The sequence below is a fragment of the Rhinolophus ferrumequinum genome, chromosome 7 (genome assembly GCF_004115265.2).
Source record: "Rhinolophus ferrumequinum isolate MPI-CBG mRhiFer1 chromosome 7, mRhiFer1_v1.p, whole genome shotgun sequence".
In the NCBI taxonomy this organism is placed as follows: Eukaryota; Metazoa; Chordata; class Mammalia; order Chiroptera; family Rhinolophidae; genus Rhinolophus; species Rhinolophus ferrumequinum.
In genome coordinates, this window is record NC_046290.1 from 31,262,208 (window position 1) to 31,279,779 (window position 17,572).

Here is a 17,572-nt window from a genome sequence, read left to right on the forward strand (position 1 = left end):
ATGAGATGGATGCAGATGAAAGGGAGCACGGATTTTTAGCTGTTTTTTTTAAAATTCTGGTAAAATGCACATAACAGAAAATGTGTTACAGTAACCAATTTTAAGTGTACAGTTCGATGCCATTACGTACATTCACATTGTGGTGCTACCATTACCACCATCCCTTCACAAAACTCTATCCATTCCCCCGCTCTGCAACCTAACTGCCATTCTACATTCTGTCTCTATGAATTTGACTACTCTAGGGACCTCCTGTAAGTGAAATCATACAGTATAAAAACATGGAACAGCTTCACGAATTTCCATGCCATCTTTCCTCAGGGGCCACGCTAATCTTCTCTGTATGGTTTCGATTTGAGTAATGTGATGTTAAAGTGAGCGGCTTAGCTGGTTTTGGAGGAGAGAAGAGGAGCACATCAGACTTCAAATAAGGGAAGCTCCTGTACAAAGGCAGGTTGGTCTAATACTGTTTTCTGTGGAGCTCCAGACTGAGGTGAGGAGGGATGCTGAAAGAGATGAAGTTGAAGAGACTGGAGGAAGCCAGATTCCCAAAAGCGTTGTAAGCCGTGTGTAAGAGCTTGGGTTTGCATGCAATGAGAAGAGAATAGGAAATTAAAATCTGTGTTTTAGAAAAATGAACTCCAGAAAACAGGGAAGACTGGAAGAGGATAAAATTTGAGACAGGAAAACTACTTGGAGGGCAGTGGCAACTATCTTGGTAATGTGTTTCTTTTTTCCTTTTTTAGTTTTTGCACATCACTAGTGCAGCAGAGTGGGTATTACAGGATTATAGCTCATGTGAAAATGTGTGTCTGTGCAGTGGAACTGAGGTCTTCAGCCATAATCTTCCTCTCTGAGCTTAGAAGAAAACTTTTGACATATTTGAAAATTTTGCAAAGGATCCAGAAAAGCCAAAGTCAAAGTCTAAATTCATATTTTAATCCAGGAAAGCACTTTTGGGGTGGCATTTCTCCCCACTTGTCTCTTTTTTTCTCCTCAGGTGGTTTGTGTAGCAAATTAAATGTGCTAATTCATTAACTATATAATTTTTCTGGAGTTCGATGTGAATCGTTTAATTAAAAAATATTTTAGATATAATTGACATACAATGCTATGTAAGTTTAAGGTATACAACGCGTTGATTTGATGCATGTATATACTGCAATATGATTACCACTGTAGCATTAGCTAACACCTCCATCACATCACATAATTACCATTTCTGTTTTGTGGCGAGAACATTTAAGGTCTAGTCTCTTTGCAACTTTGAAGTATATAATACTGTATTGTTGACATTAATCACTATGCTGTGCATTAGATCTTTAGAACTTATCTTCTAGTTGCAGGTTTAAACCTTTAACATCTCCCCAATTTCTCCCACCCCAGGCCCTGGCAACCCAGGCCCTGTATTTACTCCATTTGTATGAGTTTGGCTTTTTTAATTCCACATATAAATGATATCATACAATATTTGTCTTTCTCTGTCTGGCTTATCTCACTAAGCATAATTCAAGAAACCAAAGACAAAAAATATTTTTTCAAAAGTTATGTTGTTGCTGATGTGTACAGTGTGGTTATGTCTATGATGATTGTGTCTGTACAAACATGTACAGACTCTTTTTTGTCATTATTCCCTGAACAATAGAGTATAACAACTATTTATATAGCATTTGCACTGTATTAGGTATTATAAGTAAACTAAGATGATTTACAGTATATGGGAGGATGTGCGTATGTTATATAAAAATACTATACCATTTTCCGTAAGAGACTGGAGCATCATCAGATTTTGTTATCTGCATGGAGTTCTGGAACCAATACGCTGTGGACACTGAGGGGCAACTGTATATATACTACATCTTCTTTATCCATTCACCCTTTGACAGACACGTAGGTTGTTTCCATATCTTGGCTGTTCTGAATGAATCATTTTTTTATTATTCAATTGTTCTTAAGAAAAAGAAACCCAAATATGGAAGGAAATGTATTTATCTAAAACACAATAACATTTCTGACTTTACATCCCTTAACAACTTATGAATTGGTAAACATTAGGATGAGGGCAGAGGCTCAGGGTTTTGATAACCAGTTGGGCTTACAGGCTGCTCTATTTCATCCAGTGAGAGAATCAACTTTTTAAGGGCTTCTCTCTTCTTCTAGTTCTTTGTAGCACACAGCTCTCGTGAAACTCCCATGCTCACGTTCAAAACATGTCAATGGCAAATGCCTAAAGAATAGAGACTGAATTCACCCTTACTTCCAAATTTGGGAACTTTCCTTGACTCTGTGCCTTTGTTCTCACCATCTTGTCCTTCTGGGATGCTCTCCCCCACCCCTTTCCATATGTTTAAATCATAACCATTTTTCAAGAACAATTCAAAGAAGAAAAAAGTAGAGCTTTTACAAGAAAATTTGTTTAACATAGCCCTTCTATTTTCTAGCAGCCCCCCACCAACTGGACTTTGTTTTATCTTTTCCATAGCACTGATCCCATTTTTACTCTCAATGTTTTTATTTTAAAATTATTTGAGAATGTTGATGATGTCATACTTGTGCTTGCTTTCTCTATTTGCACATAGTAAATACTTTTAAAAAATTGAATAAATAGTGAATGGTTATTTATTCAACAACTATTTCTTGCATGACTATTACATGACAAACACTTTGTTAAACATTAGAAATAGACAATGAATAAAATAATAGTCTCTGATCTCAAGGAATCTGGATGTGAATGGGAGATTTCTCAGAAATGTCTTTAGAGGAGGAGGAAGAGGCCAATCTGGGAATAAAATTGATAGAGGGCAAATAAAGACTGGCAGACAGGAAGATTTCTTGTCAAGAGGGAAGAGTAGGTAAAAGCTGTACTCACCACCTCTCAGGAGAACATCAATTACAAGTAAACTACTGAGCAACCATCAATGAGAATCACTTGAAGTCTAGCTGAATCGAAGCCCTACAACTACAGACATACAGAAGAAGCCACCTCGAGACTGGTAGGAGGGGCAGTGACCAGTGACACGGAATGGGCTGGTCCCACACCCGCATTTGACCGTTAAAAATTTGGAGGGATATTTTGGTTGGGGAGGTCCCCCTCAGAGGAGTGAGGGGTCCCAGACCTATACCAGGTTCCCCAGCCAAGAATTTCAGTGCCAAGGAGAGAAGTCTCCATAACTTCTGGTTGTGAAAACCAGTGGAGATTGTGGCAGAGTGAGAAGGAGGGCAGCTAGAGTCCCAAGTGTTCCTCTTAAAAGGACCGCGCACAGACTTACTTGCGTGTGGACTCATTTGCTCTGAGTTCCAGTGCTGGGACAGCAGCTTGAAAAACACCAGGAACATATAGAGAGAAACTGAATTGCCTGGCTTCAGTCCGAAGGCTGGAGGGGCAGCTTTCTCCAGGACGAAGAAGCTGGCCAAAGCCACTGTTTCTTTGTTGAGCTTTATCATGTGGGGTGTCATGCGGGGTCTCTGGTCCCGCTCCCCACACCAGAATGCAGGACATGGTGAGGCCAATAAGGAACACCCATGGAGCAATAGATAGGGGAGTCATACCACTATAGTCTTGCTGGCGGCTGGGTTGGAGACACAGGAGCAGGAGCCACACGATCCGCAACCTGCCGTCCGCTTCTCTGCCAACCAACCAACACCTTGCTAACTGCAATCTGCCATGCTAACTGCAATCCATTCTTGCTAGCTCAGCCACCATCTGCTGCTAGCCCCCATTTGCTGCTAGCGTATCCACAGCAGTTATATTAGTGCTCAGTGGCTCACTGGTTACAGCTTACGGCCAACTAGCCACAGTTGATGGCCATCCAATCACAATTGATGGCCATTTACTACCTAAGCCAGCACCTTTCCACGTGAGTCTGAGAGCCTGGAAACTGCACTCCTAGCTCTGTCCCCACAAGCCCTCACCCCTCCCTGCATGCAGATGCAGGCATACGAATATCTGATTCTCAATCAAAATGGCTATCACCTTTTCTTTGGTCTGTCCCGCCCTAGTTATTCCCAGAGACCCCATCCCATCCAACATTTGGGCCCACCCAAGCTGCTTCCAATGGTTTTTCCGTACAAACAACCTGTCTTAGCTTATGCTGCAGACTTTCTGAAATCTCTCAAAGGTTCACAGAACCCAAACAAGCATCATCTGGATTTGGCATGTACCATATCTCTGACTGAGCCACCGTAGGCTCAGAACTAGTGATAGCTGTCCTCAATTGGCAGATTGGCCTCTCAAGCCGAGTGTAGGTGGTAGCCATCTGCGGATTGCTTTGTGGCTCATACCAGGTGGCGTGGGCAGAGCTAAATTTGGCCTGCAGTGGGTTTCCCCAGGACATGCACACCTGGCGGTCAGCTTCAGGCAAAGCTGGACCATCACCTGGCTGCCTCCAAGGATGACACACTGTGGGACAGAGCCAGGAGTGCAGTTTCCAGGCTCTCGGCCTCATGTGGAAAGGTGCTGGCTCAGGTAGTAAATGGCCATCAACTGTGATTGGATGGCCATCAGCTGTGGCTAGTTTGCCGTCAGCTGTAACCAGTGAGCCATTGGCCACTAATATAACTGCCATGGCTACGCTAGCAGAAAATGGGGGCTAGCAAGAAGATGGTGGCTGGCAAGCACTGATTGCAGTTAGCACAGCAGAGTGCAATTATCAAGGTGTTGGTTGGTTGGCAGAGAAGCGGATGGCAGGTTGCGGATCGTGTGGCTCCTGCTTCCTGTGTCTCCAACCCAGCCGCCAGCGAGACTATAGTGGTATGGCTTCCCTACCTATGGCTCCGTGGGTGTTCCTATTTGGCCTCACCATGTTCTGAGTTCTTGTGAGGGGAGCGGGACCAGAGACCCCATGTGACACCCTGCATGACACACACACAAAGGGCAGACTGCACAGGCACCAGAGCCCCACTAATGTTAACCCTGTTCTGTAGGCTTATCCCTTGCACCATAACTATTCCACTGTAGTCACAGCCAGTCCTCACAACACATCAGCCTGAGGGTCAATCCCTCACATTGACGTGCAAACAGCAATCCAGGTTCCACTATAGTAGGAGTGCACACACAACTCATACAAGGGACCCACCTAGATGACCCAGCTTTGGTGACTAGGGAGACTGCACCACTGGGTCCCACAGGACACCTACTACATAATGCCATCCTACTGAGACTGGGAAGCATAGGAACTCTACCTATGAGGAACATAGTCAATAATATTGTAGGAACGCTGCATGGCATCAGATGGGTACGAGATTTATCAGGATGATAGATGGGAGGGTGGGTGGGCCAGCATGAAAAAAGTGAAGGGATTAAGAAGTACAAATTGGTAGTTACAAAATCATCATGGGGATGTAACCTAAAGCATAGAGAATATAGTCAATAACGTGGTAATAACTATGCATAGTGCCAGGTGGGAACTAGATTATTCAGGGGGATCGTTTATATAAATGTCTAACCACTATGCTGTGCACCTGAAATTAATATAAAATAATATTGAATGTCAAAATAAATAAATAAATAACGTGAAAAGAAAAGAAGATGGGCAGACAGGAGTGATAAGAAATGTGGAAGGGGTGGAATTAAAAAATGTATTCTAAGATCTCCAATTCTGGCTTAATTAACAACAGTGTTTCTTCATATGGCAATACGGGACTGTTCTTAAGATAGCAAGAAACAGAACTACAAGAAGGCATATTTCAATTCACAATGAGGACCACTTATTAAAGCTTCTCTACATTGAAATTAGTTCCTTTGTAAACAAGAGCTTTTTATCATTGAAAGGTGTATTAAAAAAATCCAGATGACTACCTGTCAAGTACAATATATAAGAAATCATTGTGAGAGATCAAAAGTTTGAGTTAAGCAATTTGAAGACCCTAATTCTAAAATTTATTAATTCCATATAAGGATAATGCCAGATAATGTCTTATTAAAAACTGATGCTTCTGAAACCCTAACAAAATTAGTCACAAAAATTTAATGTATTCTTCACTTTCCAACTACGATGAATTGTGATTTTCATTTGCTGAGGCCTACAGGCCTGTTAAATGCCTGTGTAGTGGGCATGCGTGTTTGTGTGTGTGTGTGTGTGTGTGTGTACACATATATATATACAGATAGAGAGTAGTAATTCTCTCTCTCCCTCTCTCTCTCTATGTGTATATATATATATAGATAGATAGATAGATAGATAGATAGATAGATAGATAGATATTTCTATATATATATCTATGTATATATATAGTATTTAATTTTTATACAGATTATATATATATATACAGAGAGATTATATATACAGGTGCATATAATCTCTCTCTATATATGTGTATTATATATATTGGGGGGTGCCAAAAATGTATACACATTTTAAGAGATGTTATCTATGCTCAAGCAGTAGTTCACTGTAATCAGAAATGTCTGGATGCTGATGGTAACCACTTTGAGCACCTCTTGTAACTGCAGAAATCAAACGTGACTTGTATTCATCTTTTGTTATTGGTACATATTGAGTATTACAATTTTAAGACAGTTTTTTCCTTTCTTGAAACGTGTATACATTTTTTGGTCACCCTCTGTATATGCATATAATATATATCTTTTTACACAAGTTATTGTCCAAAACTTAAAGCAGATTATCCTGAAACCTGAGTGATAAGTTTATCAGTAAAGGAAGCATAGAATTTTTGTTTTGTTTGTTTTTTGGCTTCTATGCTATCTTCTCAAATTCCATTTTCCAAATGACTAAAGTAAGAAGGAAGCAGTTTCCATGAAAATGTTTCACTCAATAAAAGAATAAAATAGAGAAAGACAGAAAAGAAGGCAACAGAAATCTGTTATTAAAAAAACTTCCTTATGCAACATTTAAAGAAGTATACCAAAATGTATCAAAAGTGAAAAAAAAATACATCAAATACTTAAAAAGTTCATTTAAGTTATAATTAAGACTCCCTATTCTTTCATCTCTTCTCCATTCCATCTAACCTGTCATCATCGGAGCCATAATCATGAATGTTTAAACTAATGTACTCATACTCTTTCCTGTATCTCCCATGATATCATCAAACACACATATTTTTAAAAACACAAATCTGATCTTGTAATCCAGCTCTTTCACAATCATTTTGCAGATGAGGAAACTGAAATTTGTGAAGTTTAGATGGATACCCACGATCACAAATCTTGAGCAGCAGGCTGCAATGAGATCTCAGGCTTTCTGGTTCTTCCTCCAGAGTTCTTCCATGGCATCTCACTGTCTTCCTGGGTATTGTACATAAACTGTAAGTACTGAAAAAATTATTTTTCCTTCAAAACACAGTAACATTTAAACAGACTATTGGGACTATATTTACAGACAGAAAGACTTTCACCTCAAAATTTCATTTACAAAGTACATAAAACCTATTCTCAGTTGACAAATTTCAGGTTTGCAGAACAACTGCTCCTAACAGGTAAGATGCCATCTTTAAAATAATTTCCCCATTTGATTGTCTGTCTATGGATTTACCTTTCTCTTACATATGCAACAAGAAGCATTTTTATTGTTTTGTTTTTAGCCAACACTTTCATACTTTAACCCATATTGCTCAAATATATTAAAGGAAAATAATCTCATTAACATTAGCTCTGTTTATATTTTCTTTATGCCTCATGAAATTTATAATTACTATAAAGAAAAAAAGGAATATCAAGTGTATTCATTTTCTGCTCTACACTCCAATTCTCGTTTGATTTTCATATTAGAAATTTCCAAATTCTGCATTGAAAAATTCATGATTTAATGAATTTGAGTAACATTGCTAAAATGTTAATTCATGCAAAATTATAATACGAAAGATATGGAATGGATAAATATTTTGTTTTTAAAATTAGCAAGGCAAAAAAGATTCTGTTATATAATTTATCAAATAAGAATTATTACACTTACTGCAAATATAATTAGAATATAATAAACTAAATATGACTGCATTGTACAATTATGACATTTAATCTTTATTTTCAGGTTATTGTTTCTTTTACAATATATTAAATATATTAAAAATTAAAAGTGAAATTTCCTGATAGAAAGTTAAAGTAAGCACAGCTTTATAAAATCCCATATTTGTGTACTTCAAGACAGCTAATTTTTTTATATTTATTTTTATTTTTCTTATTTTTCAATGATACTATCAATGATAGAGTGAAACACAAAAATGTTCTAATTTTCTAAGTGGTGAGGTATATTTTATAGTGAATAATATGAAATTAAATTTTCAGTTACATAAATATTTGTTCACTAATATAAAAATGTGTTTAGACTTGGTTGTACCATAATTCACTTTATTTACTGTTAACTTCAATAATGAAATGATCCAAACATGGTCTTGAAAATCTTAACTAGCATTTTAAGTCTACCTAACAGCAAGAAATAAAACCTTCACATTGATGTTGATTACTTTCATTATTTAAAAATACTGAATTAAATCCAGTACACGTTATGAATTATTTTTGCTTCTTCCCTTTAGGATAGTTGTTAAAAGTAAAATAAACAGGCAGCCTTATCTTAGGTGAGACTGTTTCGGCTTGGAAATAAACAAAGCTCTCTCGATGAGATAGGTTCATTTCATATTTGTGTAATACCCTGGAAGAAATTAGGTTTCAATGAAGTCCATTTTTGTCACTGCATGTAGCAATGAATATCACACCCAGCAGGGCACAGTGGCACCTGGCTGTCCAGACCCCAGTGGAGCACAAACCATCTGGGGGTAATTACAACAAGGTATTCTTTAAGGACCAGATGGGACCAAGGAACAGAAGCCCTACCCCTCCCAGTCATTTACAACATAATTCTTTTCAATGATATACTTAATCCTCCCACCAGCTATGCTTTTCAGCTTGCTGTTGTCACTGTTCCTTTATGTTAATTCAGTTGCAAAACCGAGAAAGAGAGGGAGAGAGAGAGAGAGAGAGTACAAGAAAAAAAGGGAGAGGGGGAGAGAGAGCCATCGGCGCCTCTAGGGACCAAAAGAAATTATTCATCCCTAAATTGTTTCCACCACAGCAAGTACAGTAACAATTTTTTTTAAAAAAGAGGGCTGAAATTATCCTAAAGAAGGTCAATGCGACAGCCCTGTGTGGCACCAGCTGAGGTTTACTCAGCCACCTGTTAGCTAGAAAGCTCTCCGCACACGCTTATGATGCATTTAACCAGTTTAAAGGGTCTTTATTGACAGGCCAACCACCTCCATTCAGCAGGCCAGAGCCATAGGCCTGCTTTGTGGTCATATGTGGAGCACAAGTCTTAATTCAATTACGCTGTAAGCCTATCCAATCTGCATCACTGCCCTTTCACTTTTGTGCCATTTGTCTTGTGTGTTGTAAAGAATTTTATTTTGAAGAGGGAAAGGCACCCTACAATCCAGTTGTCTTTATTTTTCATTTAAGGTTTGTGCCGCAGGTGCGCTGCCACCCTTCAACTCCCGAAAAGTATTCATCTTTAAGTGATATTTTAGAGGGAAGCATTATTTATTGATTGATGGCAATGCTTTTCTGGTGTTGCTGAGTTTCATTTTTTTTCAATTAGGTATGTTCAAACTCTCCACCAAATAAACACAGTCCCTGAACTTGAGAACTGAAAATTTGAAAGAAGAAATAATAAAAGGAAAAGCATAAATGATAGATGAAAATGACGATTAGCTTTGTTCTACCATTTTTCTTTTTATTTAAAAAGAAATGGATTTCTTAGAATGAACAAATGTTAAATTAAAAATTTTTGGTATTCCTTAAGTGTCTGACACACAAAATGTATCGGTTCATATGAACAAGGCTCAGTGAAGCTATATTGCTTGAAATGTTTAAGTTCCAGATGAGTTTATTAAATGTACTAGATCTGTTCCTATTGTTTTGTATTCCGGTGCTTCCAAATTTCTTTGGCATTGAAGAAGTGCATAAAATTGTCATTTTCATATTTGTGGACGTTTTCATATTTGTGGGCAATGAAAATATACAGATAGGTTTCTCAACGTCGGGGACTCTGGGGTCTATTTACATAATCATATTTTCCATAAATGGAAAGTATCTTTCTTAAGTATGTATAACATAGCATTCTTATAAGCAACCAAGCCCTACTCCCTTCATTGAATGTCCATGTGAAGGGTATGGATCATTCCAAAGCAACCGTCCCCCAAATCATTAAATGACTTACAGGAATTTAAAGTGACTTCAAAAAGGAGGGAGAGGAGAATCTTCTTTGCTCTTTCACATCTATTTTCCACCCAAGTCAAGGAAAAGACAGTGCTAAGCTGCTTACCAGTGTCATTGAATGTGTTAGTGTCAATTTTCATTGTAGCAACGTCTGTATGTCCTTTGTAGGACATACAGACGTTGCTACATCTCCTTTAAATCACTGAATCAAAACCACAAATATGAAGCAAGCAAGAGACCAAGACATTTTATTTGGCAGAGAGAGAGAGAGAGAGAGAGAGAGAGAGAGAGAGAGAGAGAGAGAGAGAGAGAGATTTGTATGTAATCTTCAAAACAGGTAGGATTTTTCAAAAACTACTTCTGTACACATGTAAATTTAATGTATGTGTTTCGCTCAACAATTCTATGCCCATTTCCTTTGTGTTTTCCTATAGGTTCCCATTTTACAAATGAGAAAAACTAAGGGTTAATGGAGAGGCTAAGTGGCTTGTCTAAGAGGTCAAAATTCTTCTGGTTTCTAATTGTGGGCTATTTCTATTACATCATAAAGTCTTCATATGACTATTTCATAAACTTCATGATTTTGAACCATCTGCAGCACAATTATATATACATATGTATGTGTATATGTATGCATATCTTGTCGATATTCTGTGAAGTAGGAATAGCAAATGAACTTATAAAAGTCTAGAATCACATAAAAGCAGTGAGAAAAAAATGACTTGGCCTTGTTACATTAAAAAAGCACTATTAACATAAGAATATGTCTTTAGCCACTTTTAAATCTATTTTGAAGGAAAAAACAGGCAATGAAAGTTGTTCAGTTTTACAATCTTCTATGTGAATCATTTAACCTGTTTGCATTTTGTATCTACATTATAACATAAAAATATTTGAAGTTTCGTTTTCAAGAACATTGGCACCTAGAAATTCAGGTTAAAATATCTAAAGGGATCCTTGGTATGAAATGTAAAAACCCAGCTACGTATGCTTTAAAACATTTTAGAAGAAAATAAATAAAGTTAGTTTCATTACAGAAACTTATCTATCAGTATTTTGTCATTTAAATTGCTTTTTGAAATTTCAAACATATCCTATTTCTTTTGAAATAATGGAATCTATAATAACTCCATGTAATAAATATGTTATTATATAGCAAAGGAATATCTATTAAAATTTAACTTGCCTTTATACTTTCATTAGCAGCTCACTTCACACAATAAGATGGAATTATATATAATCATTTGGATTCTCAGTTTCCAATAAAAATCATGCATATAACTCTTTCTGAAAATACCCTATTTAAGTAAATGTTAAAAAAAACAAATTAGAAAAACCAAAACAATAACAATTAATAGCCATAACTATAACTACATATATGTATATATATTTGTATGAATAATGTATAAATTACATAGCTTCTATAATTTATATAAATATAATAGTTGAAAAGCCAAGCTTAATATAGTCACTAAACCAAAGGACTAAAGAACAATTTTGGATATCTGTTATTCAACAGCTAATATTTGCGAAAAATATTCAAAGCTGAAATTTGAAAGTGCATCATGAACAATAACAAATGCATAATACTTTAGGAATTTTATTCATTCTTTACAAACTCTTATATAAGGGTAGTTACAAGGAAAAAAACTCGTAATAGAAACTGGTGACCTTCACACTATAGTGGAACGTAATTTTCGCTTTGCATACAAATTCTGTCCAACACAATGGTGCCTCCTGAGATTCAAATGTGCTTTGGAGAAAACCATCACTGCATACCCAGGCCCTGCTCACGCAGAGCTCCCTTTCCTTTCAATGGGATTTTCAAGCACACTTAATGGCCACAGAATAGGGCATATGTGAATGTCTCTAAGCCAATTATGCAGTTTGAATTCAAATAAATTATTTCTTTACCAGATTTTCTGGTCCTTAAACATGCATAAAGCTATTTGTCTATCTTGAGTTTCCAAAATTTCTCTAGAAAATTCATGAGAAGATATGTGAGTATGTTACTTGGCCATAGTCAATTCTAATATCAAGAAAGGTCAACATGCTTTTATTGTGTCCAGAGGAAAAGTGTAAAATTGAGTCAACTAATGTGAGCAGTGTAAAGAATGACAAAGCAGTGGTTTGTTTGATTTTCTCCTTGAATTCACCAAATAATTTAACATTATTTGGCACAGTTATATTAACATTTTTGTTACTAAGGCCTATACTTTTCAATTTAGTATGGTAGCTAGATACAGAAAATAATATATGGCTTTCCAAAATGAAGAATGAAGACAAGCAAATTCTCACTAATCCACAAAGAGCTAAAAATACTAAAATGAAGACTAGAAACCTGATGAAATAATCTCACAGTTGCCTTTTATTCTCATTTCTCCAATACCCTAGACACCCTAGGGGAGCCTAGCGATCTGAAAGAAAAAGATGATGTGTCAATGATAAATTTTTATTTTCAGAAAAAGCTCCTGGGTATCCCCCTGTTTGTACTTCAAATGGATGATAGACGTGTTATTTCAACGTTTGGCTCTTTAACAATTTTCGTGAGTCACAATTGGTTTCGAGATTACATCAGAGTGCAACTAGTATTGAGCGTGTTAATTTTTCTTTGCATTAAGAAAGAAGAGGAAGAATAAAATATATAGATGCCTTATGGGGAGAGATGCTGGAAATATACATGAGTGTGAGGGTAGGAGGTAGTTTTGTGAGAACGTGCACTCATTTGTTTTGGCATTCTGGAGAGTTTTTGTGGATGTTGGGTGTACACATGCCTGTCAGAAACACATATGCATCTACATAATGCAGGAGAAATTAGTACCAATAGGTTAATTCCGGATTTCAATAACATACTTATTATACTAAAGAACATCGCATATTGAGAAGTATTTAAACAAAATCATTTAATTTTTAACAACCCTATAATTTCATCGTAAAAATAAGAGAACTGAACCTAGAGAACCAAGTAATTTACCCAACGTCACGTTGCTATGAGTGACAGCTGGGGTTTGAACCCAAGACATTGAGTCTAGAGCCTGTGCTATTAACTACCTTACACCAGAAACCTTACAAATGACAAGAATCAACTATATGATAGGTCGTAAGTATGTGACATGTCCACGGTACTGATATACTTGCAAGTCCTCTTTCCCTTCCTATAATTCTAACCATCATTACATATAGTCATGAAATCCAGAAATTATTACTGGGTCACACCTACGTACAAATGATGTAGATGGTTATCTGTAGTTTTGGAAGCTTCCCAACCTACCTCTTCCACACTGCCTGCAATGCTAACCTAACATGAATGGACGAATCAGCAACTTTTTTTTGAAATAAAAATATCTGTTAGAATAAGGCTCTCAATTTCATGTAAGTATCCTTGTGCCTGGAATAAATACACAGTCTCCATGAATATTTGAATAAGTGCTTAGTGAAGGAATGAAAAAGTGATTTAATTTAATTATATATTTTTTTACTACTCTGAGTGAATGAATCCACCTAAGGGAATGGAGTTTCAATTAAATTTTTCAGACAAAGTGGCCAGGGAAGGGAGCAGATGTAAGACACTTGAGAAAGAGTGGTCCACACGGAATGCCAGAGTAGGGAGTTCGGGATGGTCTGAAGGAAAATATCCACACATGAAGAAGGGGCAACTAAAAGCTGCAGGAGACCACCATTTAGAAGAGAACAAGGGGATGGCAACGATTTTATGTATATATATCTGCTGTTGTTGTTTGTTTGTATTTTTAAATTTTGCAAAGGTTGTCTAGCCTTGACTGAGTCTCTGACAGTCTCATTACAAATTCCAGAAAGCACATTAGCTTCTGGTAGTAAGAGCAGACTTGTCTAACCAAACTGTCAACAAATAGAGCAGATTGCTGTATGGCTTGACTCTACCTCTCTATCGTCATTATCATGCTTCCTTGATTAAGTCCAGAAACATCCTGCCCTTTGTCTGAAGGCTTTTTCATACAATTTCCAATTTTAGTGTATTTTCCCTACACTATTGCCACCCCTGTGCACAGTGTGAGAGATATTATATTATAATACCGACACTATCAGCAACTAATATATGTTGCATGGTCACCATGTTCAGGCAGTCTGTTAACTACTTCATCTTTATCTTCCAAGATACCTAAAGGAGATTTTATTATTATCTCCACCTTAGAAATAAAGAAGCTGAGGTTTAATTGAACCAAGCCATACATCTAGAAAGTAGCATCACGGGAATCTAAATCCAAATAGCCTGACTCCAGAATCACATTCATAACCACTGGGCCAGACTCTTTCCCCATGTGTTCACTCAGTAATAAATTATTAATAAGTGACTTATCAAAACCATTAAACACTTGGTATGTTCTCGGAATTATGCGAAGTCCTGAAGAATACAAAAATGAATGGAACAACAGCTCAGTAACACACAGAAAAAGCAACTGTTTCTAACTCTGCTGGTCTGGCCATCTTTTCAGAGAATGTAACCACATGAATTTTGAAAAATAAATATAAGAGAAACAAAGGAAACGTGGGGCTGGGAGACACAAATCTGGGCAGGTAAAATATCGCAGAAAAGAATCAGTGTAAAGAGAGTTCGCCCTGACCTACCTCAGGACTTTCCTCCTATATGTATGTCCTTTGCTCTGCTTCTGCTGATTGAAACTATTCATCCTTCAGGACTCATCTCAAATCCGTCCCCTCCCAGGCTCTTCCCGATTCTCACTGCTGAGATGGAACCTCACCCTCCTTGAATTTTTGGCTGCTGTCTTAATCCAGTTGTTATTCTGATTACTTCTGGACCTGTTTTATTTTCTGTTCCAAGCAGATTGAAGCATCAACAATATCGTTCTTCCTTCCCCTCACGACAGGTCACACAGTTCCTTTGCTTGGTCTTCACCGCCCCACCCCCAAATATTCTGTCTGTCTGATACACTCTTCTCCCCAGCTCCTTTTGTTTTTCTTCAAGTTCTCCTTTTAAAAACGACTTTTTCCAGTAAGACTTCTCTATTACCCCAAGATCCTGTGTGCTCCTATAGCACCCACTATGTCTCCCATCATAGCCTGGAACGTACTGCAACATAATGGCCTGTTTACTATTCTGCATCCCCCACCAGACTGTCTGCTTGGTGGTGTAGGAACATTGTCCATCATGCTTTCGTAGGATGGGCTCAATAGGTATTTGTTGGATAAACAAAAGAAGGAATGACTTGTTGAAGTTGGCTGCTCTCCTCTTCCAGCAGGGAGGCCAGGATTGAAAGGTGGGAGTAGGAGAACCGTGGTGATAGGGTGGACATGAGTTACCATCTGATCAAATACACTGTGAGATTAAGCAGTTTGACCATGTTGCTCTCTTACCCATGTGTCTTCCATTGTGAGCATTTTACCCTGATATTTAAGATGGCCCTGACAAGCAAGGTACTTCCCAAATATCTTTTAGTACCTGTCAACATTCCCAGACTGAATTTCCCGTTCTAGGATTTAAGTTCCGGCCTGTCCTTTTGCTAGGAAAGTGCCTGCATGATATCTGTCTAGTCATTGGGAAGCTGAGTCAGCCTGGCTTAATGGTCACATGTCTGGTTCCAGTTCTCCCTGTTCTGAGCATCCTGCAGGATGAGGCAATGTTTAAACCTCAAAGCTTGTATCTCACCTGGTGCATACAAATGTCCTCACTTGGCATAGCCTGGTTTTGTGATGTCTGCAATACAGAGGAGCTCTGTTATTTTTGCCTATCTAATTTCTTCTACTAGTCACATCATCACCTTTGTCTAAAGTCAGGAATAGGTCCCAAATCAGGTCCCCCGAATCTGAATCTTGAGGAAAGTGTCACAAAAATGAAAACCTTTTGGAACTCAGTCATTATCACAGTGGCACCCTAAAGAAAGCTGTGAGCTTTTGGGCAAGTTACGTAATCTCTCTGTGCCTCAAATTCCTCATTTAATACAATAGTAATAATAACAATAGTACCAAGTTTATTGCATTGTGGTGTGGATTAAAGATGTTAATAAGTGTAGAATACGTAGAACAGGGGCAGGCATATACAGAATGCTAAATAAGTCATCTATTATAGCATAGCTGTTAGAATGTTGAAGTTGCTGATTTCTGTCCTTTATGGGGCCTGGCTGTATGATTTTTTTCTTTAGGTTTCCAGGTCACTCCAATTCCCTTCCAAAAAAGATTTTTTAGCTTAAATTGGCTTTAGTCAGTCTGTGTTGCTTGCTGCCAGAAAACTCTGATTGTTGCTTCTCTCACATACTGTAGACCTTTTTTCCCCAAGTGTTTATTAGACCCGAGAGGGCACTAACCATGTATTATTAATCACTGCATCATCTAGAACACCAAAAGTAGGGCTTTGTATGTAAAAATATTCATTTTAGTCTGGAAGACCAAATATAATACCACTGACCCCCTTTTTTAGGGCTCTGTCACTGTCTTTCTTAGCAATAAAAATCAGGGCTAAGAGCAGCATGAGCTCCTTCAGAACTCCAAAAGTGGCCACCATCAAATGTGTAGCTTCCCAGGGAGGCAGCTGGTGTAAAGGAAAGAAAGCTGGAGTCCCAGGGACCTGTGCTCCTATTCCCATCCACCACTTACTAACCTGGGTAATCTTAGGTGAACGACTGACATTTTTTTAATCTTAGTTTCCTCATATGAAAAACTGAGAAAATAAAATATCTCCCACAGGGACTTGGAAACCAACAGAACAGATTATATAGTCCATGATGGATTCTCAATTCAGCTTCTTGTCTTATTTTTTGAAAGTGCTAGTTCAGGAGAAGAAAACGGAAATTAAAATTTTAATAAAAATAAGTCATTTACAGGAGTATGTCACTTGATCTATAACTGAAATGTAAACAACTATTGCTAAAGGGGAAACAAATAGGGAAAAGTATAAGATCATTAGTTTGAAGCTTTAAAATGTTGCCATTTTACCGTGCATAGAATTAAATACACGGTCATTTTTACCATTATTATTGATTCAGTACGTAGCAGATTCTATTGTCATGCTGTTATATTTTTGTATCATTTAGTAGCAACTTGTCTAAAATTTACTGTAAGATGAACATTGTTGGGAACCCAACTCATGTCTCACTAGTTTTATGAACCAATTTTAGTAATAGGGACACTTTGTTTTAAACTTTTTATCATTTTTGTTTGCTTGTTTGGTTATTCTTTAAAATTGCTTATGTTATTTTTTAAATGATAGAAATGATGTAATTACATAAAAATCATTTGGAATATTAAAAACTAAAAGTTACTTATAATGTCGCTATTCTAATGTGTTTCCCTTATGTAGATTTTTCTCATTTTATATAGTTGAGTTATATTCTATATTACTTTTTAAAATTAACACACCATAAGCATTTTATATGTTTCTATAGTTTTCTAATATTCTTTTTTTTTAAAGCT

The 17,572-nt window shown here is 37.1% G+C and overlaps 1 non-coding gene across 1 annotated transcript; it reads right to left on the reverse strand.

Moving 5' to 3' along the window:
• Window positions 1-275: 275 nt before the first annotated feature.
• LOC117025419 (U6 spliceosomal RNA) lies at window positions 276-381 on the reverse strand. The gene has a single exon (XR_004423616.1). It is a non-coding gene; the product is annotated as a U6 spliceosomal RNA (small nuclear RNA).
• Between the last annotated feature and the right edge of the window lie 17,191 nt (window positions 382-17,572).